This window comes from Epinephelus fuscoguttatus, linkage group LG12, assembly GCF_011397635.1.
Source record: "Epinephelus fuscoguttatus linkage group LG12, E.fuscoguttatus.final_Chr_v1".
In the NCBI taxonomy this organism is placed as follows: Eukaryota; Metazoa; Chordata; class Actinopteri; order Perciformes; family Serranidae; genus Epinephelus; species Epinephelus fuscoguttatus.
The window spans coordinates 2,603,105-2,630,318 of record NC_064763.1 but is presented as its reverse complement, the minus strand read 5'-3'; the positions used below and the strand labels follow the sequence as shown (position 1 = coordinate 2,630,318).

At 39.7% G+C, this 27,214-nt stretch overlaps 1 protein-coding gene and 1 long non-coding RNA gene across 4 annotated transcripts in view; one reads left to right on the top strand and one right to left on the bottom strand.

Moving 5' to 3' along the window:
• Positions 1-27,214, top strand: part of LOC125897944 (Down syndrome cell adhesion molecule homolog) — a 315,828-nt gene that overhangs the window by 102,628 nt on the left and 185,986 nt on the right. The window lies entirely within an intron of this gene.
• On the bottom strand, positions 7,575-14,162 carry LOC125898047 (uncharacterized). Its single transcript, XR_007450569.1, has 5 exons — positions 14,064-14,162; positions 9,017-9,203; positions 8,854-8,923; positions 8,685-8,739; positions 7,575-8,541 (listed from the first exon to the last, which is right to left on the bottom strand). It is a non-coding gene; the product is annotated as an uncharacterized LOC125898047 (long non-coding RNA).

Sequence of the window (27,214 nt, the reverse complement as noted above, 5' to 3'; positions counted from 1 at the left end):
GGGATGCTTTTAAGTTTCCGAAAATGGTGGGTGGCTCTAATGAGCACTGTTGTGTGCCACTTTGTACGGGTTCAAGTCGCTATAACAGCAAACTCAGCTTCCACCGCTTCCTGAAAGACACCGGACTTCGTGCGCAGTGGCTGCACAAGATTCGCAGGATGGGATTTTCGGTAACTCAGCATTTGAAGGTATGCAGCCAACATTTTGAAAAAGTCCAAATTCGTATTACTGCTAAGGGTAGACGGGTTTTGGCTGCAAGCGCCGTGCCATCATTGTTTGAATGGAACAACTACGCTAACAGCAAGACACGGGCCGGTGTTTGGGAGCGCCGGACTCAACCGACATCAAGTCCGGATCCAGGCCCAGTGGAGACTGAGGAGGAGATTGATGAACCTATGGTCCCAATGCTTGAGGATCACGACTATGGAGCCAGTTGCATGGTGTGTGTCAACCAGGAGCAGTATGTAAAAATGCATGAGGAAATCGAAGCGCTGACAGCAGTTCTACACACTCCATCTGGAAAAATCATTTGGACTTGAGGTGTTTGCTTCAGATTTTACACCAGGTAAGATATCTACAACAAATCTATCAAGCTAAGTTAATAGTTGTAAGATCAACATTTGACATTACTGTAAGTGATTGCATCTATTGTCTGTTTTGGTGTATTATTATTTTCTCTCTGTCTTCTTAATTTTAATGTTGAGCTTGTATGATAACTAATGCCAACTATAATACTGTATCTATATTTTAGATTCCCCTAATATGAGCATCTGATGGCGTTTTGGAGCCTGATCAGTACAGCTACAGCCAAAATGGTTAGGGTTGCCAGAGCAAGGGAAACCTATGCCACTAGCATGACAACTGAAGGCCCTTTAACCAGGCCGACTGTATGTACAATTCCAAGGGTGACAGGGGCCCAAAAAATAGGTAAAAATTACTATAAAATTATTAAACCATCATCATTAAGAATTTTTTTTTTCAAATATAGTGATAAAATCAATGATCTCTTTGTTTTTACTTGATTTTGGCAGTAAAAGTTAAATATCCCCATTGACCAAAAAGTGAACATCCATATTGACTGACTACCCCCCTGTATCTGCATGAAATTGTTTGGTCCTGCCTAAGTGCACTGCCTAGTAGCACTCAGCAGTTTCTAGAACGCTACAGTCATCATCATGCTACCTAGTACTAAAAGAAAATCCGGTTTTCAAAAAAGGAAAGAGAGAAAGGAGAGAGGAGAGGCAAATGAAATGGTGTCAATATGTGACCCAGTTTCTCTCCAAGAAAGGTGGGTAGCCTATAGTCTGTGAGTGGTAGAAATGAACCTGTTAGCTTAATGTCCATAGTGATGTAAGCTAACTACAGACTAGTGTTAGCCTACATTTCACTCCTTTTTAACCTACATTTAATCAGTGCAGGTAAATGGTTAGCAAGATATGCATAGTAAACCAGTTGTCCCTACCCCTTTTACCAGACTCAACAACAGATGAGTCAGAAGCAGCAGCCCTGTCTCCCCATAACTTTACCCCTCCCCGTCCCAATGAAGAAGGTGAGCAACATTGTGTTGAATGACATGCCAGTTAGCATCATTGCAGGGAGTCTGTGGGAATTTCTCTCTCTTGCTCTTTTTTTGCCATTACAAAAAAGAAAATGAAATATTTTTTAATGACAGAAATTCAAACAAATTATTTTTCCAGATAATGATTAATGCTGGACTGTTGGAAACATTAAGTAATCTAACTCAGCCTGTATTAAAGTTACAGGCAATAATAAAATAATCCAGTTAGATTTTGTCATTTAGATTGAATTATGGCTATCATTAATGTTAAGACAATTTTCCATTTTGGGATTTTACAATAAAAATTACATTTAGACTGTAAAAGATGGCCTTTAGCACATTTTTTATGGTGGCTTTTAATCTTGCATCAAATGGTGATGCATACTGTATGTAGACTGTTGCATGTACAACTCATTAACAGTAAATATTGTACTGGTAGTATTGAACTACAAGAAGCAAGGCTCGGTCTGTACATGGATGTCTCCAGCAGCTGTGAAGGCCAGTCTTCCATATGACTTTCATGGCAGCTACAGCGACACGCAAGTAGTCCTTGACTGCACAGAGCTACGGTGTCAAACTCCTTCATCCCTGCTCCTTCAGAGTGAAGTCTTCTCCAACTACAAGTCCCATTGCACCTTCAAGGCCATTGTGGGAATGTCCCCTCACGGAGCCCTGACTTTTGTGTCAGCACTCTTCGAGGGTTCCATGAGCGACAAGGAGGTGTTTCGTCAGTCAGGGATTACATCACTCTTAATACCTGACATGGCCATCATGGTTGATAAGGGCTTCTTGGTGGATGACCTTGTACCTGGGACTGATCATCGTCCTGCCTTCCTCTCCGAGAGGACACAAATGCCGGAGGTGGATGTTCTGAAAACGCAGTCCATTGCTCGTTTGAGAGTGCACGTAGAGAGGATGATCTGAAGAGTTAAAGAAAATAAACTCTTTGATGCCACTATCCCTCTCTCCATCTCAGGGAGCATAAACCAGCTCTTCACAGTCACATGTCTCCTCTCAGATTACCAAAATGGACCTCTTGTCAAGAAATGGCGATATGAAGTTTGAAATTGTAGCCATACCACCGTATCCTCCTTCTGATGAACTTAAGATGAACATGTTCATTCCTTAGCTGTTGTAAATTACATTTTTCTTTGCAAGTCTAATTTATGTACAATTGATTGATTCTCTCTCACATCTTTTATTTACTTATATATATTTATGATATACTATATATTTCTGTGGCTCAGTCCATAGGGACTTGGGTCCCCCTCAGGGGGATTAATAAAGTATATAAAATAAAAAAAATAAATGACTAAAATGTGAACAAATAGTGCACATTTTCTGCAGTTATTCACTCATGAATGTCTAACATTTCAGCCTGACGGCTCTAAAGGTGAAGTTCATTAATTCAATTCAAAAAGGGGTAACACTTTATATTAAGGTACTGTAATAAGCGTTAATTAATGCTTAATAAGCACCAATTAACCAGTTAATGAGCACTTATAAGATGTTTATTACCATTAATAAGACTATATAAGTGTTAATTATAGCACAATTAACAGTTATTATTGCATATAGGAGCATTATAAGCACTTAATAGAAACCTGGTAACAGTTTATAAAGCAATCCTAAATATTAATTAATAAGATGTCTATTTTTATTAAGTATGATTTATAAGGGTTAATTATAGAACAATAACCACATTTATTACTGGTTTATAAGACACTATAAAACCCTATCAAACGGTGTTGTGTAAAGGTTAATAAATTATTAATATGCTCTCAGGGCTCGAAACTAACGGTGTCCTGACGTCCTGTGGACTATAAAAATTGCTACTGGGACACAAAGATGATGTGCCTGGGACAATTCTGGGACAACAACAACAACAACAACAGCAAAAGTCAAATCAATATCTAAATGGTTATTAACAACGTCATTACGTATGGGTATCTGAACGTCGCTTTTGTCACTTGAATAGTTTCAACAGAGATATTGGATCTCCTTTATCCAGTATCTCTGGTTTCAATAAAAACTTATGAACAGCAAAAACACAGTGGCTTTTGCTGCACCTGATCTGGCTCCACACGTGTGCGCATGCACACACACGGAATTCAACTCGCTCCATGACGGTCACGCTGGACGCCACTCGCCAGCTATGCTCACCGCTCCACATCAGAGCACAGAACCTAGCAGTGCTGAGACGGTTGAAACAACTGATGCAAGCTCCTCCAGTGCCGCTCCAGTTGGAGTAGGATGCGACACTTGGCTTCGGGACTCTGAAGACGATGTTTCATCTGTTTCTGCCCCTGTGGTAAGTTAGTTTGTTAAAGTAGGCTATAGGCTAACGTTAGCTTGTTGATTTTTAGCTAGTTGTAGTTCTTTGCGATAGCTAACACTAGCAACTCAGCTAATCATGTACATGATGGCCTTACAAAGTTATAAAATGTGACTGTGTGTTCTAAATTTTGATGTTTATGATAATGACGGTAACGTTACAGTTAATCAGAAGAGGTGTAACTACTTGGTTCATTCAGTCAGTAATAATTAGGCTAGCAACTTTAGCTACAGAGATGAAGGTCATACTTGGAACTAGCAGCCAGTCATGTTTCTAAATTTCCTACATGTAAGCTGAGTATAACGTTAATGAACACCCAGATAACAGTAGTATGTTTTAGCAGAAACTTATTGTGTAACTGTGACACTCAGACATTGACTTTGACCACGATTAAGAGAGAGAGTGTGTGTGTGTGTGTGTGTGTGTGTGTGTGTGTGTGTGCGCGCGCGCGCGCGTGTGTCGCGGCTTGTGGAGGGTGCCGCTAGAAATAGCTTCGGTAGCTAAGTGCGTCGCCAGTGACGTTCTGTGAGTTAAAGTGAGTGAAATGTGTGTGAAGATGCATATGGTTGAGATATAAGACTGACAGTAAATGTGTGAAGCAGGATGAGCAGAGTGAATGTGTTAGGAGCATCGATGAGCTGTGTGTTATGTTGAGCAGGCTAATGGATATAGGCTGCGTCATGTTCATGCTAACTCCTGCTGATTGCTAGCGCCATAGCCTGACTTCATTCCTCTCTGTCAGTAAGGTTAAAGGAGCATTTCATACATTTTGGCAATTGAAGTTTGTAGGCTCAGTGTGTAAGTGTCTTAATATCACTCTTGTGAAACCATTGTGAGAGTAATTCAGTACTAGGCTGTGGATTAAAAACAAGGGAAGTTAGATTAAATGTGTTTATGGGTTTAATTCTGAGCCTTCTCTTTCAGAAGGATGGGCTGACATTGCAGATGGTGTCAGATAGACTGCAGAAGACGACCCTGGCTCATGTAGCCATGCAGGTAAACAAATTAAACTCCCTAGAGAGGAATTAATATGCTATGATATATGTTTAGCAATCGTGACAGACAAAAGTTTTTTTCTTCTGTATTTCAGACAGTCCCAGGTCAGCATCTGAAGCAGTTCCTGGATGAAGTGGGACCTTTTCCCGGAAACACCTTCTCCGGTGTAAAACTCAACAGGAAACAGGTGGATGATGATGACTTCCACAAAGTGAAAGATAAACTAATCAATGGCTTCTGTGACAGCCTCACCACGCAGCTTGGCAATCTTGTTATGGGTGTCTTGAAGGCCACTGCCACCATGTTTGACCTAAGCAACTGGCCTGAAGACATCACTGACTTGGCCACCTTTGGCCTGGTTGATGTTGAGACTTTTGTCACTCACTTTCAGAAAACTAATGGGTTACAGGGAGCTTTGTGGAATACTGTATTCCCGAACAGTCAGTCTAAGTAACAAAACTTTTGAAAAAGCCAAATGAACTCAGATCAGATCAGAACACAATAATGGTTGCATTAAAAATCTATATGAAAAGGAAATATGTCCTTATGTTGTGTTTTCACCACCACTGGTAGGCTGAAGTCTCATCATGAGTGAATAAAGCAGCTAACTTTTAATCAATCTGCTCAAATGTTTAAGTTCAAATAACTCATGTTTGTCTTAGCATGCCATTTTGAGGAAATGAGATTCCCATGATCCTTTGCTAAAGAAAATAATAACATACTAGAGTGAAAAGAATACATCAGAATTCTTTAATGTTGAAATAATGATTGATATCTGGATGTTGCAATAGGTGCATAATTAATAGAATTATTAACTTCAGTGAGTGCATAATAAAGAGTTTATGAATGTCAACAAGACACTGTTCCCACTTTAGATCCAGTAGCTGCAAAGATGCATTATGAGCTGTTAATAAATGTATATTAATAGTTTATTAACCTTTATACAACGCTGTTCCCACTTTAGATCCAGTAGCTGCAAAGATGTATTATGAGCTGTTAATAAGTGCATATTAGTCATTTATTAACGTTTATACGACACTGTTCCCACTTTAGATCCAGTAGATGCAAAGATGCATTATGAGCTGTTAACAAGTGCATATTAGTCATTTATTAACCTTTATACAATGCTGTTCCCACTTTAGATCCAGTAGCTGCAAAGGATCATTATTTACTATTAATAAGTGCATAATTAAGCATTTATTAACCGTAATATTGCATTTATATTAACTTCTTATAGTCTCATTAATGTTAATAAACACCTTATTAATTTCATCTTATAGGGTCTTATAGGGTCTTATAAACTAGTAATAAAAGTAGTTACTATTCTATAATTAACCCTTATAAATTATAATTAATGTAAATAGACATCTTATTAATATTTAGTATAGGTTTATAAACTGTTACCAAGGTTTCTGTTAAGTGCGTATAATGCTCCCCTAACTAATTGGCACTTATTACATATATTATTACATACATTATTACATTATTACTTAATATAAAGTGTTACCCAAAAAGGCAAACTGTCATTTCACCCAAAAAGGCAAACTTCAGCCAAAAAGGCTAACTGTCATTTCATATCGTCACGGCTGTGATTCGGACCGAATCACAGCCGTGACGATATCACAGTAGAACATCACTCCCTCTCTTGTGATATTGCTTAAATATCATGGAAAAGTTAATTTCATTAATTCAATTCAGAAAGGCAAACTGTCATTTCATAGATTCATTACACACAAAGTGAAGTATTTCGGGCAATTACAACAAATGCCTGAAATACTTCACTTTGTGTGTGTGTGTTATACAACAGTTCAACAGTTAAATAAGCAAGGCTGATTAAGAAATGTTGAAAAATGAGGACAAAATAGATAATTTAAGCATTTTATTTGTCTTCCTCCAACAAAAATAGTTCCCTCAGGACTCCGCTGTCACCGTTGCTATGTAACGCAGACATGGTGCGCCAGGCACTTACTCTTTATACACATTTATCTGCACATTTCCATTAATTGTGCAGCCGGTGAAATAAGTCTCTGGTGACTGCATGGTGGACTGTCGTTTCACAGGCACAGCCGACTCTGCCTTCTGATTTGACAGTATGTTGCTTTTCTCCAAGTCATTGAGCTCCGCTGATGAAACACTGACAAACCTGGATGTGTGCTCAGATGGATTCAGCTTCTCCTCTCCCTCATCTTCCTCTGATGACCATTCATAGTTCAATTCAAAACTTATTTTAGGAAATAAATCCATATTTTTGGCTGTTTGACAGTGGATGAATTAATTAGCCTACAACGCAACTGCTGACCTAACTGACACTAACCGTCAGTTTTGATATGGTTGTTGATTGCAGTCAGCTGTGAGGCGGAGTGATACATACACAGTGAAATAACCGTGATGTTATACTCCAATATCATCACAGTTTTACTGTCTCTCGACCAATCAGATTGCAGGGCTGGAACTAACTGTTGTATAATATAATTTATTGAGCTGCACCTGTAGTTTTACATGCATAATCAGATAACATTTAAAGTGATGGGGCATCACTCTGTAGAGATGTAATTCTCACCTATAATCATTAATCTGTATTAACCACATAAGTGTGACACATGACAGCTGGTTTTCTTTTGCTTCAGTTTTGATTTTAATAAAGCAGTCATCTGATGTTCCATAAATACGTTATGTTAACACACTTTGTTACACATTAAGCATTACATCAAATTAATACAAGTTCAAAATAAAACATATTTACATTATGCATAGTGACTGGATTTGAACACATTACATGTATTTCTGCATGTAGAAATGGAAATAAAACCTGTCCACTTTCTCTTTGACAACATGTCACTGTCCTTATCAATTCTTTGAAGTGGTATGTCTTCCTCAGCTGAGACAACAAAATCAGACCAATTAATTCCTGTTATTAGCATCTGCCCTTGTACTTGAGGATTAAGCATGTGTTTTTTGAGCTCCAATTTGCCTAAACTCATTTTGAGATAAGGGCAGTCAACATAGCTTTTAACATTTGGACACTTTATTTTAATCAAACCAAACTGACATGGCTCTGAATGGTCAAAAATTAAACCATCTGGAGATGCCCCCAACCAAGGGGAGTCAGGCTGGATTACAAATCCACAGGGGTAGTGGTTGAACCTCTTCAACTGGCAGTACTCCCAGATGGCATCTGCCTCCATTTCGAGCCCCCTCTTCATAGCTGCAATCTGACGGGTCCCCTGCACTATCCGGGGAGCCAGACTGTCGTCAGAGCTCTCTCTGACCTGAACCGTGAGGCAGTTAGTCTAGGCCACCCTAACTGATGCCATTTAACACATGAACTTTGTGCTCTGGTAGCACACTCAAATTTGTGTGCCATGTCCCAAGTGACCTCAAGACTTTTAAGATGTAGCTGTTGTGGTTCACTACAGACAAACATGCAACTGGATGGCTGCAGGCGGTAATTCTGAAGAGGCAGAGATGTAGGTGGTAGAACAGCATGGAAGGACAGGTCTCTCTTCGCTGTTGCTGGTTGCTGGTAGGACAATGGACCTCCGGCTTGAACCAGGCCAAGAGCAGAGTCAGCCAGAGGAATTTCACAGCTGATGCCCATGCTGCAGATCATCGGCGCCTCAGCTGCAGAGAAGTCCTTATACACCTCTGTCACCTAGGGATGTAACAAATCATAATTATCATATTATCATTATTAGCATGTGGGCATGTTGCTCATTATGCACAGGCCCGCACACCACCACAAATAATTGTATTGTACCGTCCTGTGAAATTTGATATTGTTATATCCCTACTCACCTGAAGGACGGAGAGATCAGGTAAATCCCCACTGAGGCCTTTGTAGAGTGTGCTCCTGTGTGAAGCATAAAACTTACATAAGTGTCATGCACATATTTTCGTTCAAACAATCATGTACTGTAGAATAGTGTAATAAATCTACAATATTCAGCTTTAACCTGTTGTTTACCTGTTGTTGCTCCACACTTTGGTTTAGCAGACAACACAGCCATCCTATCCACAGGGCCTGCCTTTATACCCTATCAAGTTAGGCAGGATATAGTTCAGAATATATCACCAACCCGTGTATAATGACTGTGCAACGGGTAAATATGCCTTTTTTCTTGACTTACCAAAGTTCTGGGTTTGTGCCATCGTTGTCTCCCTTGGCACAGCTTAGCACAGGGGGGACCACTGACACCTTCAGCTGAGAATAATGTGCTGACTGGAATAGTAAAGCCACACAGTGGTTACATAAAGTTACTCCAGCCACATGTGCGGCTGTGATGCATCAGCTCCACGGGACTGGAATCTTTCCTCCTGCAAAAGTAAAATGTCATAGTTAATACTTACTAATCTTGGTTTATTTCATTGTTTAATCATTCTTTTAGGACACAATCTGGTTTTTGAATTTTTTTTTATATCTAATAGCCACTGAGCAAATGTCATGTATGTTAGATTAGAGTATAACATTCCAACTGCACTAGATCAATATCCCTAATCAATTTCATTTGATTCATGATAGCGTAATACCGACAACTGGGGATGCACCGATCCGCTTTTTTCACCTCCGATACCGATATCTGAGGTTTAGTATCAATACAGAAAAAAAAAACAGACATTAGACTTGACTTAAACATTTCTTTGCTAACTTTTTTAAAAACAAATATACAGATGTAAATGTACTGAATTACTTATTTATTTAATAAATGTGCACCAGTACAACAATCTTAAATAAGCCAATAGCTTCACAAGCTTGATAAACATTAAAAGTAAACAGTTAGCTCTTCATAATGGTTTAGTTTACCGCAAAAATGAATTTAACATCCAACACAAAAAGAGCTGAATAAACCAAGAGCTTCACTAGTTTGGTCAAACAACATGTAAAAATATAACAAAACCTCTCCTGGTTCAGTCAGTGCAATAAGGAATATAAAACCCAATGTAAAATAAAGGATCTGAAACTGAGAAAAACAGCTTGAAAAATAGCTTGACTGCCTTGGTCAAACAATATGTAAAAATAAACAGGAACAAAACCTCTTTGAAATGGTTCAGTCAGTGCAATTAGGGATTCAAAATCCAATGTAAAATACAATAAAATAAATATTAAATTAATAAAGGAGTTACAATAGCTTCACTAGCTTGGTTGGTAGACATTCAAAATAAACAGCAATCTTTTTTTCTTTTCTTTTTTTTTTTTTTTAACAGTGGCTTAGTGCAAATGGGAATTAAACATCCATTACAAAAGCAGCTGAATAAACCAATAACTTCACTAGCTTGGTAAAAACAAAAACAAAAAATCAGGTAGTCCCAACTTGTCAAGTTTTTTCACCACTAGAGGGGGCAGAATGCCCTTGGATGGATGCCAATCCAGTATCTGACTCAGCGAGAGAGAGAACATTTTACATTTGAACATTTTGCTGTGTTTATCCTTAAGTCACACACATACCACTCAGTGTCAGTGACCTGCTCAAGCAGATTTCTCAAGCTCAGGCTTCAGCATCACTGGCAGGTTCTTGCTTAGGAAAGCAAGCATTTCTGCTCTCTCAGCTATGAGTCTGTTTTGCTTCTCATCCAGGATGGTGGAGACTGTGCTGAACAGCTAACTGTGCTGACGCTAAGGCCGGGAAACCACTGGTTGGTTGACTCCACTGGTTGACTCCCCAGTATTTGTATGGGTCAACTGTGGCAGGAATTGTTTCCTCTGTAGCAGCTGCTGCTGCTCTTGCTTCTGCTTGGAGCTGCTGCTGCTGCTGCTGCTGCTGCTCCTTCTGCTTCCACTCAGGGGGGCTTTGCTGGTGGCTCCGAAGCCTTTGATGCTCCATCAACAGTGGTGGTCTTCAAGTCTTCCTCCAGTTCCTTAGCCAGTGCATCTTTCCCACGCTTGGCAGAGTCTGCACTGGTAAAAAATTTGAAAAAATAAAACATGTTGGGTTCAGGTGTAGACTCAGCAAAGTAATACTTCTTGAAATGAAAAAAGGTTACATATGCAGTTATCCTTGCTTTAAATTTCAAATATAAGTTAGTATATGTAGTATCTATAATGTCTGTATATTTAATATTTATCTGTTATAAGTTCTATTAAATTTAAATAATGTTTCTCACAAAGAGTGAAATAACTTACAAAAACATTGAAATTTTTCACTATACTCTTAATTTATTGAGCTACACCTGTAATGTAATAAGTTTACAGTCTCACCTGTCTTTGTATCTTGGGTCCAGCAGTGTGGAAAGTGCATACAGAGGTTCATCTTCCACGGTGCTAAAGCGCTTGTCAACGGCTTCTAAGATGGTCTTTTTCATGGTTTTAATCCCAAAGTCAGCCTCGGTTTCCACAGAGAGGAGACATTTCAGAACGGTGACACTTGGGACAACATCAGCAGTGGAGGCTGTGGCTGAACTCACCTTCCTTGTAAACTCCTCAAACGGTTCAAGACAGGTCATTGTTTTCTCAAGCGAGGCCCACTGGTTTGCTGTGAGTGTTGTGGGCAGGTCATGGTCAACAGTATAAGCAGATAGTGCTCGCTTCAGTTCCATCAGACTCTCTATCACAAAGTAGGTGCTATTCCACCTGGTTTTGACGTCCTGCTGCAGGCGTTTTGGTTACATATTCATCTCAAGCTGGATATCTTGCAGCCGTGAATATGCAAGTGGAGAATGTTTAAAGTGTCTAACAATCTGTCTCTCACTTAAATCAGTCAATCAATTAATTTTATTTATAAAGCCCAATATCACAAATCACAATTTGCCTCACAGGGCTTTACAGCATACGACACCCCTCTGTCCTTAGGACCCTTGCAGCGGATAAGGAAAAACTCCCCCCCAAAAAAACCTTTAACGGGGGAAAAAAACAGTAGCAACCTCAGGAAGAGCAACTGAGGAGGGATCCCTCTTCCAGGATGGACAGATGTGCAATAGATGTCGTACAGAACAGATCAACATAATAAATTAACAGTAATCCGTATTTGCAACGGCATCACTCACAGCGTGCTGTGATAGAAGTCCCTTGTTGACAACAAGCTGCATTGTAAGTGCAACACAGCCTAAACTACGCACTCCCATGTTGTCCATCGCGTTTCGCATGTTGCTGCTGTTGTCCCTCAGAATCACATGGACTTTGCTCAGTGGAATTTGCCACTTGTCAAACATTTCCGTTATGGTAGCTGCAATCGCGTCACTGGTGTGTGACCCACGGAAGTTTGTTGTATTTCACATTGCACTGTGTGGCACAAAACTCTGATCCAGTCAGTGTGCTGTTAAACTTAAAAGTGACACGGGGGAAACGTCAGAGCTCCAGATATCTGATGTGTGTTTGCACACTTTACCATGCAGTTCAGGTAGAGCCATCTTGGACAAATATTTTTGGCTAACCATGTCGTACCGTGACTCCAGATGGTTTATTAGCAGCCAGAATCCCTTATCCCCAACAACCGACAGTGGTTGTCCATCCATAACACTTAAGTTCAGTATCCTCTCAGTGATTTTTGTTGCTTGCACACTATTCCGTGGAAATTTTTCACCTCTTTCCTTCATCTCCTTCAAAGTCCTCCTCTCCTTTTTGTTTATTCAGTTCAATGAATTCAGCCTGCTCTTTGACATGAAATCTCTGGAGGTGCTTGATTAAGTTGGTTGTGTTATAGCTTGAAGTTTTACCACTGCCCCTCGGAACATTTACTTTGCATGTATTACAAGTAGCCGTCGAATGTGTTGGCTGAGGTAGTGTGAAAAAGTTCCAGATAGCAGATCCTTTCACTCGCTCCATTTTGAAAACTAATGCGAGAGGTATACTTGCTGCAGACAACGTGTGCGCGTACGCATCATGGCTGCCATGCGTATTTTGCGGTCATTTGTTGTTTAGGCCGCTCACTCTGATGCGAGGTAGCGTGACGCATGCGCGAGATGCAATATTGACATGAACATTAGAGGTGCTCGTGCGAAGTAGACCTCTAGAGACTGTGAGCGTGAGGTTGAGCCGCACATACCATCTCCAATGACGGCAGAGACGACGCTTTTTCCTCTGCCGAGATCTTAAAAGACATAAAATTATAATCTCCTCTTCATCGAGAGTATCCATATTTGTGTATAGCCTACTACATCTGGAAATACAGTGTCACCACCTTCTTCGTTTTTTGCGACCTCTGTGTCTGAGTGCTGTGGTCTGCCCCTAGCGAAGACCACCAGTATCAGGTGTTTTGGCTGCGTCGACGAACGACCGTGCTGCAGCAAGTATACACACAGGCGAAGCCTGTATGTACGTGTACGTTTGGCCACGCGACCACTATACTTGTGCCCTAATGTGGGCCTCCGCACGGCCTGTTGCTAGCACATGACGTCACTCACAGCACACAGCATAGAATTAGACTGAATAGATCAGCCCCTATGGATCGGGCCCATTGTCACCGATACCCGATCTAGAATTTTCTTCAATATCGGGACCAATACAGATACCAATATCGGATCAGTGCATCCCTACCTACAACACCAGCTTGCACCTTAAATGAATGACTGAGTTTAGGTAAAACATAGCTAATAACAACAGTGAGAGGCACAAGAAGATGCAAAAACAACTGATTGGCAAAAACAACTGATTGACAAAAACACATTAACCCAGTGGGGACCAGCTAAGTAAACTTATCTGCCTTCTCTAGCCACCGTTTTCATTCATTTACATCAAACATGAATAACTTTAGCTAAGTCCCCAGGAACATCAGGAACACTGGGTTATAATAAAGTACCTGTAACAACATCATAACATGAACAGTAACCCAGTGGGGACCAGCAAGGTAAACTTACCTGTTATTTTAACCGCTCTTTTCATTATGTGCAGATTTAAGAGTTAACATTACATTGAACATGTATGACCTTAGGTAAGTCCCCAGGAACATCGGGAACACTGGGTTATTACAGCAACAGGCTTATAACTGTTGTCTTATCGATCCTAGCTTCACCATACACTCAAACTGTGAGGCTTCTCAGCTTTCTTCATGGATCTGTAACACAATGCCCCAACAACAACTTCACCTGTGCCCTGATCTTTGTCTGACACTGAGAGGGACAGAAAGTTAATACAGTTAGCACAACAACTAACAATTAAAAAAATACAAAACAAACGCAAAGCTAAAGAATTAGCACGTCTCTAACGTTTGGTGGTCAGCTAACGTCACCATATAATCTACTTACCCTTGTACTGGTAACTGGATATATACAGACGAAAACCCTTTTCCTGCTTGCTCTTGGGAGCAGGGGAGTGGGCATCCACAATACGATGTACATCATTTATTGATATTTTTGGAAGAATTTGAAGACATCTTGTGAAATTCATGGTGACGCAGTGAAGCGGAAACTCCTTGGCTGCTCACGAAAATGGCGAAAATCTGAAGTACGTCACAAGGGTTGTGCACAGAGCCTATTACATATCATCTGCGACTTCAACACCAAGAACAGCACAATAGATTTTGTTTTTTTAATATAGGCAGCCTTAACATTGGAAATGGTAGTGAAGATGGATAAACTGAGAGAATATGGATTAGTTACACCATGTTTTCAAGCTCTACATCATGCTTGGGTTTAAATATTGTGAGATTTTGCTGTTATTGAGCATGATGATATTGTGATAAATTGGCACTAAGAGGGATTTCAAAATGCATCGGGCTGTAGCCTACAGAAGGAGGAACAGTCCGATCCTCTGAAGGTTAAGTCATTTCTCATTGATCAGCTGGAGGGTCAGAAAGGCTCTATAGGTACAAGCTAACTAAGTAAAATAAGCCATGTGTAAATCAGCCATATTCCTCAAGTCATTCTCTACACACTGTTCCCTTATTTAAACATGAGTTTCACATCACAGCCTAACAATTGTTGGAATAGATTCATGAATTGCTACTAGCGGCCCCTTCCTCCCAGCTAGTTTCCACCCTTTTTCCAAGCTGATTGGGAGTATTGAGGGCTGTTGTAATGATGATAAAACGATATGAAAATCAGAATGACAATATAAACTGTAAACATACAAATATGAAGAATAATTATACAGACAGTAAAAATTCCTGTATTACATTTTTCGGCATATTATGTGTTGATAACTAAAATGAGACATGCAGTTGTAAGGGTTAAAAGGCTCAAAAATCACTTTCTATTATATTTAGTGCATTTGTCCAATCACTGAAACATTGATTGGACAGTCAATGGTTCAGCCTTTCTACCATTTACAGTATTGGGAATATTGCTTGGTAAGTGAATAGTGGTCTGTGTGTTGCCATGCCAACCACAACAGCTGTCAGTGCACCTTCTGTAAGAATGACAAATGATTTTAATTAGAGGGGTTCTAAATTGGTGGGATATCCCTCTCCATGGAGATGCTTATCCAAGCCTGATCAAACTGGACTCACTCTGCCAACAACTCTGACCAGGCCTAATTACAACACAGGCCCTCCTGGGCTCATCATTATTCACAGAGTACACTGGAATACACTGCAATTCTGGTGCCAGTCACTGTGTGACATTTTTCATAAAGGATAACAGTGTGGCGTCACCTATGGCAGCATTATGTCTGCAGTTACAGATGAGACTAAAGATGCAAAGTTTCCATAATTTCTGCAAATTAAATTTGTCAATGCTTTTAAAGAATTCATTTTATGGATTTTTTTTAGTTGTTCTCCTGTGTGATCACAACTGCGAAAAAACACACACAAAATGATTGTCCTCCAGCACACATTTGGCTTAAGTTAAAAGACCTTGTTAAGACACATTAACAAAAAGATTATATTTGCCACCCATTCTCATTCCCAGGGCTTCAAATACACTAGCTTGGTCAATGGCCCTCGACCTCTGATACTGACGCACAAGGCAAGTTAGCTACTTTTGTGAAATAATCAATCAATCAATCAATTCATTTATTTGTCACATGAAATCATTAAAGACACAGTTCCAATGAAATTACATCCTGCCGGGTCATTCAGCTGGTGCATTAAAGAAAAGATTGAACATATATATGTGTATGATCGAGTAGTCCCATCGGAACGGACACAACATATTTGTCCATTCCGATAGTCACTAGGCAATTGTGGAGTCATAAAATCTTGCTGTGACTTGGCCGACAGAAATGACAGACTACACGTTGGGCCATGACTAGTCATCCCCGGTCATCTTCTCCTCTCAGATTCTTCTTGGATTATTCTTGTCCTATTTTTATCATTATTAGTATTATTATTTCAGCCACTGTGGTTATTCATGTCCTAGCCGAAATGTTATTGTAGAAACGTGAAAAGTGCCACCAGATGGCATGAGCTACATTTGAAGCACTGCATGAATTCTCCACAAGTTCCTGCAAATGTTTCACAATAAGAGCCTTTTTGAAAAATAGAGGGATCGGTAGGTGGGAGGGAGGTGTTGAGTTTTAAATGATGGCACGATGCATTAACTACAACAGGGCAAACAGGATCACATTAAAAACAAAAACAGAAAAATACAGAGGAATGAGAAATAAAAGCTTGTGTCTGGAAATAAAGGCCTGTTTTGAATGTAGTGTGTTTCAAATTAAGCTGGTGCCCTCTGCAGTTGTGGTAAGTGCAGGCCCCACCACTGTTTGTGAATTTTAGTCCTTTATATCCTTGATGCTAATGGCAGTACTCACCGGGTTGCTGAAGGGCCTCTGCTATTGCACGCCATAATTTTTCCGTTTTTACCCTATGTGGTAACATCCCTGCAGGAAATATCTAAAAGGCGTTATTATACAGTCGTCCACAGCAGCAGATTGTTTTGTGTTCCTATTGGTCAAAATGACAGCTGTGATTTCAAGAGTTGTGGACGACAAAAAGAAAATTAAACATGCTGGACTTTCTGTGAGCAACTGTCTGTTGCCATCGGTTGTCATCTGCTACACACTCTATGCACTACACGGGGTAAAGGATGAATTATCATGCATGACACTCATAGTCATTCATAATCCAGACTGACATCGTACGACAGCCGCGTTGGGCTACAAATGGGGTGATATTGTGAAGTCTGAACCTGGCATTAATGATTCTCCTAGACTTAATATTATTGCACCTTGTGTAAACATCCTTTAGGTAGGTGTAACAGTCGAATATATGAAATGTGCCTTTAACATGGTGTATACTGTGTCGCCTAGCAGCAACGTCATCAAGCAGCACCTGTTATGATTTGAGTCTGTTGAGAGCGCACCTAACGCTGGTCGGACGTATACTTATGAGCTCCTGCTTTTTCTTTTATCTCTCAACACAACAGCGATGGTAATAAATAAGTGTGGTGACTAGTCTCTTCATGTATGAAAATATAATAGCCGTACAACTGGGCTTGGTAAGGTTGGAGTGTTTTTAAGTTAATGTAAAAATAAATGATGAGCATTTGTGAAATCCTGCACTCGTGTGTATGGGGTACCGTTTGTAAAGTGGCTCACGCTCAACATTTTGCCACATTTAGCTTCAAACAATGTTTAAAAAAGTGTTGTGAATTTTTTAACGTCACCTTTTATGGGGTGCCGTTTGTAAAGTGTCTCACGCTGAAAATAACATCAACATTTTGCCACATTTAGCTTCAAACAATGTTTAAAAAAGTATTGTGATTTTTTTAACGTCACCTTTTACCACATTTACAGCAATATTTGTTAACTTAGAAATATATTAAATAGTTAAATCTAAATATTAAATGTGGCACCTAAATGTTAAATGTTAAATCTAAATATTAAATCTAAATCTAAATGCTAAATCTAAATCTAAATGTTAAATCTAAATATTAAATCTAAATCTAAATGCTAAATCTAAATCTAAATATTAAATCTAAATCTAAATGTTAAATCTAAATGCTAAATATAAATATAAATGTTAAATCTAAATATTAAATCTAAATCTAAATCTAAATGTTAAATCTAAATGTTTTGGGTGAAACTAAATATTTAGCTAATATGCAAATTCACACTGCCGGTCACCAGAAGTACCAAAATAAAAGCTCGAGATGGTCAGACTGTTTATAGAATCAAATAACGAATTAAAACCAACTTATCGGGGGAAATGGACACTTGAACATACATTAGTGTGATAATAACTACCTAAAATAACAAGAAACGTGTTTGGAGAAATTTTATTTGATGTGTACTTTGAGCTGTTAGTGTCCCTTCTAAGGGAATCACCTTGTTGTTTACAAATACTTCCGGGTAGAAAACCAGCGGAGTTTAGCAACATATATATATGCACATCTCACGTTTTTCACGTCACTGTATCACCGTTTAGACTAATCTGGTGTTTGTAAAGCCTATAAACACTATGACTGAACAAACATTACTATCACGGTCTGAAATTAATAACATGGTTATCGTAGATTAGCGAGGCTAACTGTTAGCTGTTAGCCCCGTTAGCGGTGTCTGTAATAACTCACTAACTCTAAACGGTCCGTGAAGAAAATATTTTTTCCAGCGGATGTCTTAGTTACAACATGATTGAGCTAACTGGAGTAGTTTCATGTCGTATCCGACAATGGGAGACATTTAACAGATGACGTCCTGATAGCTTTGCTGCTGCTGCGGCCACTGGTGCTCTCTAGACATCGTGATTTCCCAAAACTGAATAAATACCACACATCGCAACACAAAACTGCTTTGCTAGCTCAATCATGTTGTAACTAAGACATCCGCTGGAAAAAATATTTTTTTCACGGACCGTTTAAGAGTTAATGAGTCATTACAGACACTGCTAACGGGGCTAAGAACTGACGGTTGTTAGCTTAGCTTAGGTTGTTAATCCCTCTGAAGGGACACTAACAACTCAAAGTACACGTCAAATAAAATTTCTCCAAACACGTTTCTTGTTATTTTAGGTAGTTATTATCACACTAATGTATGTTCAAGTGTCCATTTCCCCCGATAAGTTGGTTTTAATTCGTTATTTGATTCTATAAACAGTCTGACCATCTCGAGCTTTTATTTTGGTACTTCCGGTGACCGGCAGTGTGAATTTGCATATTAGCTAAATATTTAGTTTCACCCAAAACATTTAGATTTAATATTTAGATTTAGATTTAGATTTAATATATAGATTTAACATTTATATTTATATTTAGCATTTAGATTTAACATTTAGATTTAGATTTATATTTAATATTTAGATTTAGATTTAGCATTTAGATTTAGATTTAGCATTTAGATTTAACATTTAACATTTAGGTGCCACATTTAATATTTAGATTTAACTATTTAATATATTTCTAATTTAACAAATATTGCTGTAAATGTGGTAAAAGGTGACGTTAAAAAAATCACAATACTTTTTTAAACATTGTTTGAAGCTAAATGTGGCAAAATGTTGATGTTATTTTCAGTGTGAGACACTTTACAAACGGCACCCCATAACCTTTTACCACATTTAAGGCATTATTTGTTAACTTAGAAATATATTAAATAGTTAAATCTAAATATTAAATGTGGCACCTAAATGTTAAATGTTAAATCTAAATCTAAATGTTAAATCTAAATATTAAATCTAAATCTAAATGCTAAATCTAAATTGAAATGTTATATCTAAATATTAAATCTAAATCTAAATGCTAATTCTAAATCTAAATGTTAAATCTAAATGCTAAATTTAAATGTTAAATGTTAAATCTAAATGTTCTGGGTGAAACTAAATATTTAGCTAATATGCAAATTCACACTGCCTGTCACCAGAAGTACCAAAATAAAAGCTCGAGATGGTCAGACTGTGTTTATAGAATCAAATAACGAATTAAAACTTATTGGGGGAAATGAACACTTGAACATACATTAGCGTGATAATAACTACCTAAAATAACAAAAAACATGTTTGGAGAAATTTTATTTGACGTGTACTTTGAGTTGTGTTGTTGAGCTGTTGTTGAGTTGTAACTAAGACATCCCCTGGAAAAAAATATTTTTTTCACGGACCGTTTAGAGTTAATGAGTCATTACAGACACTGCTAATGGGGCTAACAGCTAGTGGTTAGCCCCTAAACCCTGCTGGTTTTCTACCCGCAAGTATTTGTAAACAACAAGGCGATTCCCTCTGAAGGGACACTAACAACTCAAAGTACACATCAAATAAAATTTCTCCAAACATGTTTTTTGTTATTTTAGGTACGTAGTTATTATCACGCTAATGTATGTTCAAGTGTTCATTTCCCCCGATAAGTTGGTTTTAATTCGTTATTTGATTCTATAAACACAGTCTGACCATCTCGAGCTTTTATTTTGGTACTTCCGGTGACAAATATTTAGTTTCACCTAGAACATTTAGATTTAACATTTAACATTTAGATTTAGATTTAGTATTTAGATTTAACATTTAGATTTAGATTTAGATTTAGATTTAATATTTAGATTTAGATTTAGCATTTAGATTTAGATTTAATATTTAGATTATATTTAGATTTAGCATTTAGATTTAACATTTAGATTTAGATTTAGCATTTAGATTTAACATTTAGATTTAACATTTAACATTTAGGTGCCACATTTAACATTTAGGTGCCACATTTAATATTTAGATTTAACTATTTAATATATTTCTAAGTTAACAAATAATGCCTTAAATGTGGTAAAAGGTGACGTTAAAAAATTCACAACACTTTTTTAAACATTGTTTGAAGCTAAATGTGGCAAAATGTTGAGCGTGAGCCACTTTACAAACGGTACCCCATACACACGAGTGCGGGATTTCACAAATGCTCATCGTTTATTTTTACATTAACTTAAAAACACTCCAACCTTACCAAGCCCAGTTGTACGGCTACTATATTTTCATACATGAAGAGACTAGTCACCACACTTATTTATTACCATCACTGTTGTGTTGAGAGATAAAAGAAAAAGCAGGAGCTCATAAGTATACGTCCGACCAGCGTTAGGTGCGCTCTCAACAGACTCAAATCATAACAGGTACTGCTTGATGACGTTGCTGCTAGGCAACACAGTATACATCATGTTAAAGGCACATTTCATATATTCGACTGTTACACCTACCCAAAGGATGTTTACACAAGGTGCAATAATATTAAGTCTAGGAGAATCATCAATGCCAGGTTCAGACTTCACAATATCAGCCCATTTATAGCCCAACGCAGCTGTCGTACGATGTCAGCCTGGATTATGAATGACTATGAGTGTCATGCATGATAAGCATTTAGATTTAAATTTAATATTTAGATTTAGATTTAGCATTTAGATTTAGATTTAATATTTAGATTTAGATTTAGCATTTAGATTTAACATTTAACATTTAGGTTCTACATTTAATATTTAGATTTAACTATTTAATATATTTCTAAGTTAACAAATATTGCTGTAAATGTGGTAAAAGGTGACATTAAAAAATTCACAACACTTAAACATTGTTGAAGCTAAATGTGGCAAAATGTTGATGTCATTTTCAGCGTGAGCCACTTTACAAACGGCACCCCATACATGTGGACGTGAGTTTCTGCCTGTCGTCTCACTCCAAAGAGCTACACGGACCCAAAACCATTACATAGGGTAGAGCAGTGCCTGTTGCACGTTCAGTTGAACAAACCACCCTTTGCTAGGGCTTGCAGTCTTGTTAGACCTCAAGTACCTGAGCTGAAACAGTCCCTTGCCTAAGTGCCAGTAGGTCACGCCTATAGTGCTCTAACAGCACAAGCCAAGCATGTGACACAATGAAGGTTACAATATCGTAACCCCAGTTCTATTAGCAAAGGCAAAGCCCTCAACTACACTCTTTGGGTAATACTCCTCCAATCATGAGCACGCAGTTGTTCACTGAAATTTGCATAAATGTAGCTGGCCAATCAGGATAAATTGACAACGAGCATACGAGCAACAGGGTCTGAGGAAGACGGCCTTTGCTAATAGAACTAAGGTTACAATATTGTAACCTTTGGTTTATCTCACACAAGCTTCACCCTCTACTGGACTTTACGGTACAGTGGGTTGAGCCCAATGAATAAATGCCCTATCACGACATAACATCCACCCAGCCACACTGATCCTGACCAGCTAAAGGTTAGTTGCCGAACTCTGCCTACTTATTTATAAACTAGGCCATTGCAGTGAAGAACTAGGGGGCCCCAGGCAACTCAGGTAGTGGACAACCAAACTGGGTGGAGCCATGACCTAACCTTGCAAGGGTCAAAAGACAAGCAATAGATATCACATTTTCACCAAGGAGCATGAAAACATGTTGGTGTATCATGTCCAGGGGGGAGTCAGGTACAAGACAACTGACATACACCCAGCCCTTTTCACTAGTCCTGTTTCCAGTGAGCACAGACCATGAAGAGGGAGTCCAACATGCCCAAAAGATAGAAATGTACGAATTGACAGGGTGTAGACCACAATGCCGTCATACATTTGTCCTCAACGCTAACCCTGCTGATCAAGGCTGCCACCTTGGGAGGGTCCGCGCCTTCCTGTAGGCTTTGGAGGTGCAATCATCCCACAAGGTGTTTCTTGGAAAGGGACTTACTGACTACACCATCACCTTAGCCAAACAAACAGCTCTTCAGTGCATCTGATGGGGGTCATATGTTCAACATAACATGCCAACGCACAAACTGAGCAGAGCAGATACCATTTTGCCTCCCTGTCCCCCTCATGGGGTGGAGGACAAGTGTGTGTCAATTGTGTTTTGCCTGACTCCCATCTGGGCATGATACACAAACATGTTTCCCTGCTCCTTGATGACAAAGGAAATGTGGTGTACAGGGTGTCTGTGTAAAATCCCCTGCTAGAGGATGATCGACGTCACTGCACGCCACTCCTACTCTGCCATGCAACTGCCACGGCTTCTCAGTTCTGCAATGATTTTTTCCTTTGTTGCAGCAGTGTGCGTTGGTGACAATGTAAGTTATCGTAGATGTGAAAGTTCATGGCGCTACGGTGTTGATGTCAGTACTGCAGGGTAGATGCTAACGATAACTAGCATGCTATTAGCTTACCTGAAGAGGTGCTCATCTGGAGAAAGGAGTAGATGTAATCCAGTCTATATGCTACTAATTGTTACCCCTAAGCTGCAGCGTGTTTGTCTAATCACTTGTGCTGTTGAGTTGTATTACTGTTTTACTGCTATGATTGCTATGAATAGCGTACTCCCTAACTCAGCAGCGGACCGAAGCAACTCCGACACTCTAGCTTGGTCACATGACCTACTTCTTGTTAAAGCAAGTGCCATATTAATGTTTATCTATGTGCCTGCCCCTGACCCCTTGTGGTTACTGACTGACATGTCATTTCTTTTATGTAATTGAGACCATGTAAGTCCCAAGTTAAAGCCGTTACAAGGAACTTTTAACCGGATTTGCAAAAGTCTCTCCTTTCTGCTGATGTCTGTGCGTGACCATCGGTGTGAAGATAAGCTATTTCTATATAGTGTATATCCATACCTTTAGGAAACTGTCTCCAGGTCTGCCCCAGGTCGCTTCCAGGACGAAACGATTTACGGCACTCAGATGGCACACGTCATCCTACCTAGCTGCTTACATTTATAGTGACTCTTATAAATAGTTGCTATTCCTCCTCCTCGATTCACACCTGTTCTTCTCTATGGATTTTCTCCGCTACCATGCGTCATAGCCACGCATATCACGTGAAACAGCGGAACTGTAGCTTTCCAACAAGACCAAGCACTTGTTGGTAGTCCGGTGTTTTCACAGTGTAAAAAAATGATAAATTTATACTAAAATTATGTATAACAAAGCTTTCATACAGCTTTGTACACACATTACTCTTGGATGGATTACTCACAAATGCAGGCTTGCACAGAAATGCCACATATATCACTTGAAAGTGCAGGACCAGAGCTTTCCAGTGATATCACGCATCACTGTGCTGTCATCCCATCATGCTATAAATCCAGATCAATTGCCTACAAAATAAAAACCTGATGGATTTCTTTACAATCCATTATACAGATCTTGTTATCAGTCACTTCATATAGTGAGGAATATCGTATCTTACCATGTCTTAGGCTTGCGTGTGTTTCTTCCTGTCCATCACATTTGTAGTCCAGCTTTCAAGATGCAAGTATCTCCATATTGTCCAGCTGACACTCCATCAAACTTTGTATGACAAAACCAGCACACTTCACCTTTGCGCACCCAGACAACTGTAGCCTAAGGGCCGTTTCATAGTTGACGCAAAGGCACGCAGACGCTAACGTATTGTGATGCATCAAGACTCATTGGCCACCATGATGCGTGCTTGGGTCTCAAAATGTATTGTCCATTGTTTTGATACGGGACGCGTGCATTACCATGCGTTGCCAGTGGGGGTGTTAATGCAAGCGACGTACTTGAAATTAACAACTTTTTGTTATTCACAGAAGAAGCAGGTATGAAATATGTCCGAACTTGTATGGGCACACCCCCATTTATATGACTGTTCTAGTGCCCTGCACTCTGATAAAATAGCAGTAGAAAATGCGTGGAAAGAGATAGCGATGGCAATGGGAAAGAGCATTGAAACCGGATAGGACTGGAAGAACGTGACAGAACAATTTTTCGGTATGTTTTCTAGACTACGGTAATCAGTCAGTAGTACACAGTGTGTGCGTGTGTGTGCGTGTGTGTGCGCGTGCGCGCGTGTGTGGACTGTGGAGAGAGAGAGAGAATGTGTGATTGATGGAAGCCGAGGCATATCCTCTGTGCACTTTTTTCAGATATTTATGCACGTATGACTGGTGTACATTTCACATCTGTGTAGGCACTAGGTGAGGGAAACGATGAGGGTGACGAAGAGGATGATGGGACGAGGAGGACGAGGACGAAAGCGTCAGTGCTCAGGGAGATCAGGTAGATCAGGCAGCGTCACAAACCAACTCTGCATCATCCCTATCCCAGTCTACCTCTTCCCCACTTCCATCTCCCTCCAACCCTCCCATCACCACAACACCAGTGGCTCCGACCTCTACCGTTACCTCACCATCTCACTCGATCACCCAGGCACCAGTGGCTTCTCAACCCCTTACCACCCCGATATCAGCCTCCCGTAGTAAAAGGAAGCGCAAGACCAACGCATCAACTAGTAATCAATGTGAGGTTGCCACCCTCGAGAGGCTGCAGGAGATACGGCGGCAGAAGAGAAAGAGGGATAGAGAGAAGGAGATAGAGTGGGAGAAAGAGAGGCAGAGAGAGAGGAGCGACATACATGTCACTTTTTGTGCATGTCACTTTTGTGTACTTTTTTACAAGGTCTCCCACAAGAACAGAGTGCTATATTGATGCGCAATATCAAACAACTGATGTGGCACCATGAACCTTTGTAAATTATGGTTAGGCCAATATGCAGTCAGGCCTACATGTTAGATTGATTAGGTTCATTTTGTCTTCTTTTTTAAAATTTGTTCAATATTTTCTTATCTCCAGACAAAAAAATTTAGGAGATGTAGCCTATCTTTTACCTGCTTGCCAGTTTCGACTGTGACTCCAGTATTCCTCAGAAGTGTCATCCGACGTGTTGCTGACATGTCATTTATCAGCTGGCCGGCCCAACAGACCTATCAGAATCTCTTGGGCTGGCCACACCCCCGCTGTTAGACGGTCTCTGGAGGAGGGAATCCCATGCACACCTGGGATTCCCTCCCCTCTGTTGGGCCGGCCAGCTGATAAATGACACGTCAGCAACGCGTCGGATGACACTTCTGAGGAAGACTGGAGTCACAGTCAAAACTGTCAAGCAGGTAAAAAATACATCTCCTACATTTTTTTTGTCTGAAGATAAGAAAATATTGAACAAAAAAGACCTACATATTATATGCAGGCATTGACATTTTTATGTTATGTTCTATGTCTGAAACGAAGTTCAAAGAAGTTCCTTTCATAGCCTATAGGCTACAAATTAAAATGAATTATCTGGCTATTCTCACCATCATTTCAATACTGTACGTTTGTAGCCTACTTACTATTTTTAAGTGGATGTGGAGAGGTGATGTTAAGTCATGTGCTTATTATGAGCTAATTTAATTACTAAATAAGCTAGCCTCTTTTCATAACTTTGCCTATAATTTCTGTGGATATTAGTCTACAGGCCTACACCTGATTATCATTATCAAGGCAGTGTCCCGTTAAAAACTTAAAGAGTGACAGAGAATAGCTTTCATATAGCTAAGAAGGCTAAAGTTATTTGTAACGTTTTAAGCAATAAAAACACATTTAGCTCCCAGAGTGATCTTGATCAATTTATTGGTCACTGCAACCCAAACGCAGTACAGAGAACTAGGGGGGGGAAACACAGCAGCCTCTGACAAGAAGAAGTCGGTCAGCTGCTCCCGCACAAGTGCTGCTCTTCGCACGTGTACGTTGATTGCATGCCGTGGCCCGTCAACCACATTCTGGTCCCCTGCAACGTGTTGCCTCCACTCTCCAGGCTCAATCTCTCTGGTGTCAGAGGTCGTATCCACAAAGGTGTTTGGCATGTACCTGGCACGTTCAGTGGATGCTAGGAAGTTGTGGAGAGCGACTCACCCCTTCACTATCCTCACTGCCTTTTCAGGACTGTAGTCGATGGGATGGCTGAATATTCTGAAGCGTGTAGCCAGTGTACCGAACGCGTTTTCCACCACACGTCTCGCCCTGGCCTGTCGGTAATTGTAAATGTGCTTCCTATCCAGCAGGTTCGTGCCTTAAATAAGAAGAAAAATAAATGTCATGGGTGTCATGCAGGAACTAGACAGAACAGATGACTTGGCTGACACCAACTTTGCAGCTCCATTTGGCATAGGGTAATAGCAGGGCCCAGATACTGTAGACATAAATATAATTTTCAGCCTAATTTATTGTAAGCTGGTCTAATTTTCTGTTGCCATGCATCTCTTAATGCATTTCTTTCATTGGCTGCTTAGGTTACCTGCGTATTTCTTAAATTATAGCCTATTTTAAACTACAGACTCACCTTTATCATATTAGGCCTTTTTTTTAACTGAAATAATGACATGGAAACAAGCTGACTATGGAATAGAGGGCCAAAATGTGCCATTATGCACACGGCGTGCTGCCAGGTAGATTATATGCATTTATTTATTTATTTATCTCACCTGGGTAGGGTCGCATCAGATTCTCCTATAATGGAAAGGCCTCATCCCCGAGGAAAAGGAATGGGCTGGGTGTTGTGGTGCCTGGGAGGAGGGCAGGAGCGGGTAGATGGAGTTTACCCTCTGCCAGATTGGACCCAAGCATGCTGCGGCTAAACACATCTCCATCACTCTCGCGCCCGTATGTACCAACATCCACATAAATGAAGCGGTAGTTGGCATCAGCGGCAGCCATAAGGATGATGGAAAAAAATCCTTTGTAGTTGAAGAAGTCGCTGCCAGATCGAGGTGCTCTGATGCAAATGTGTT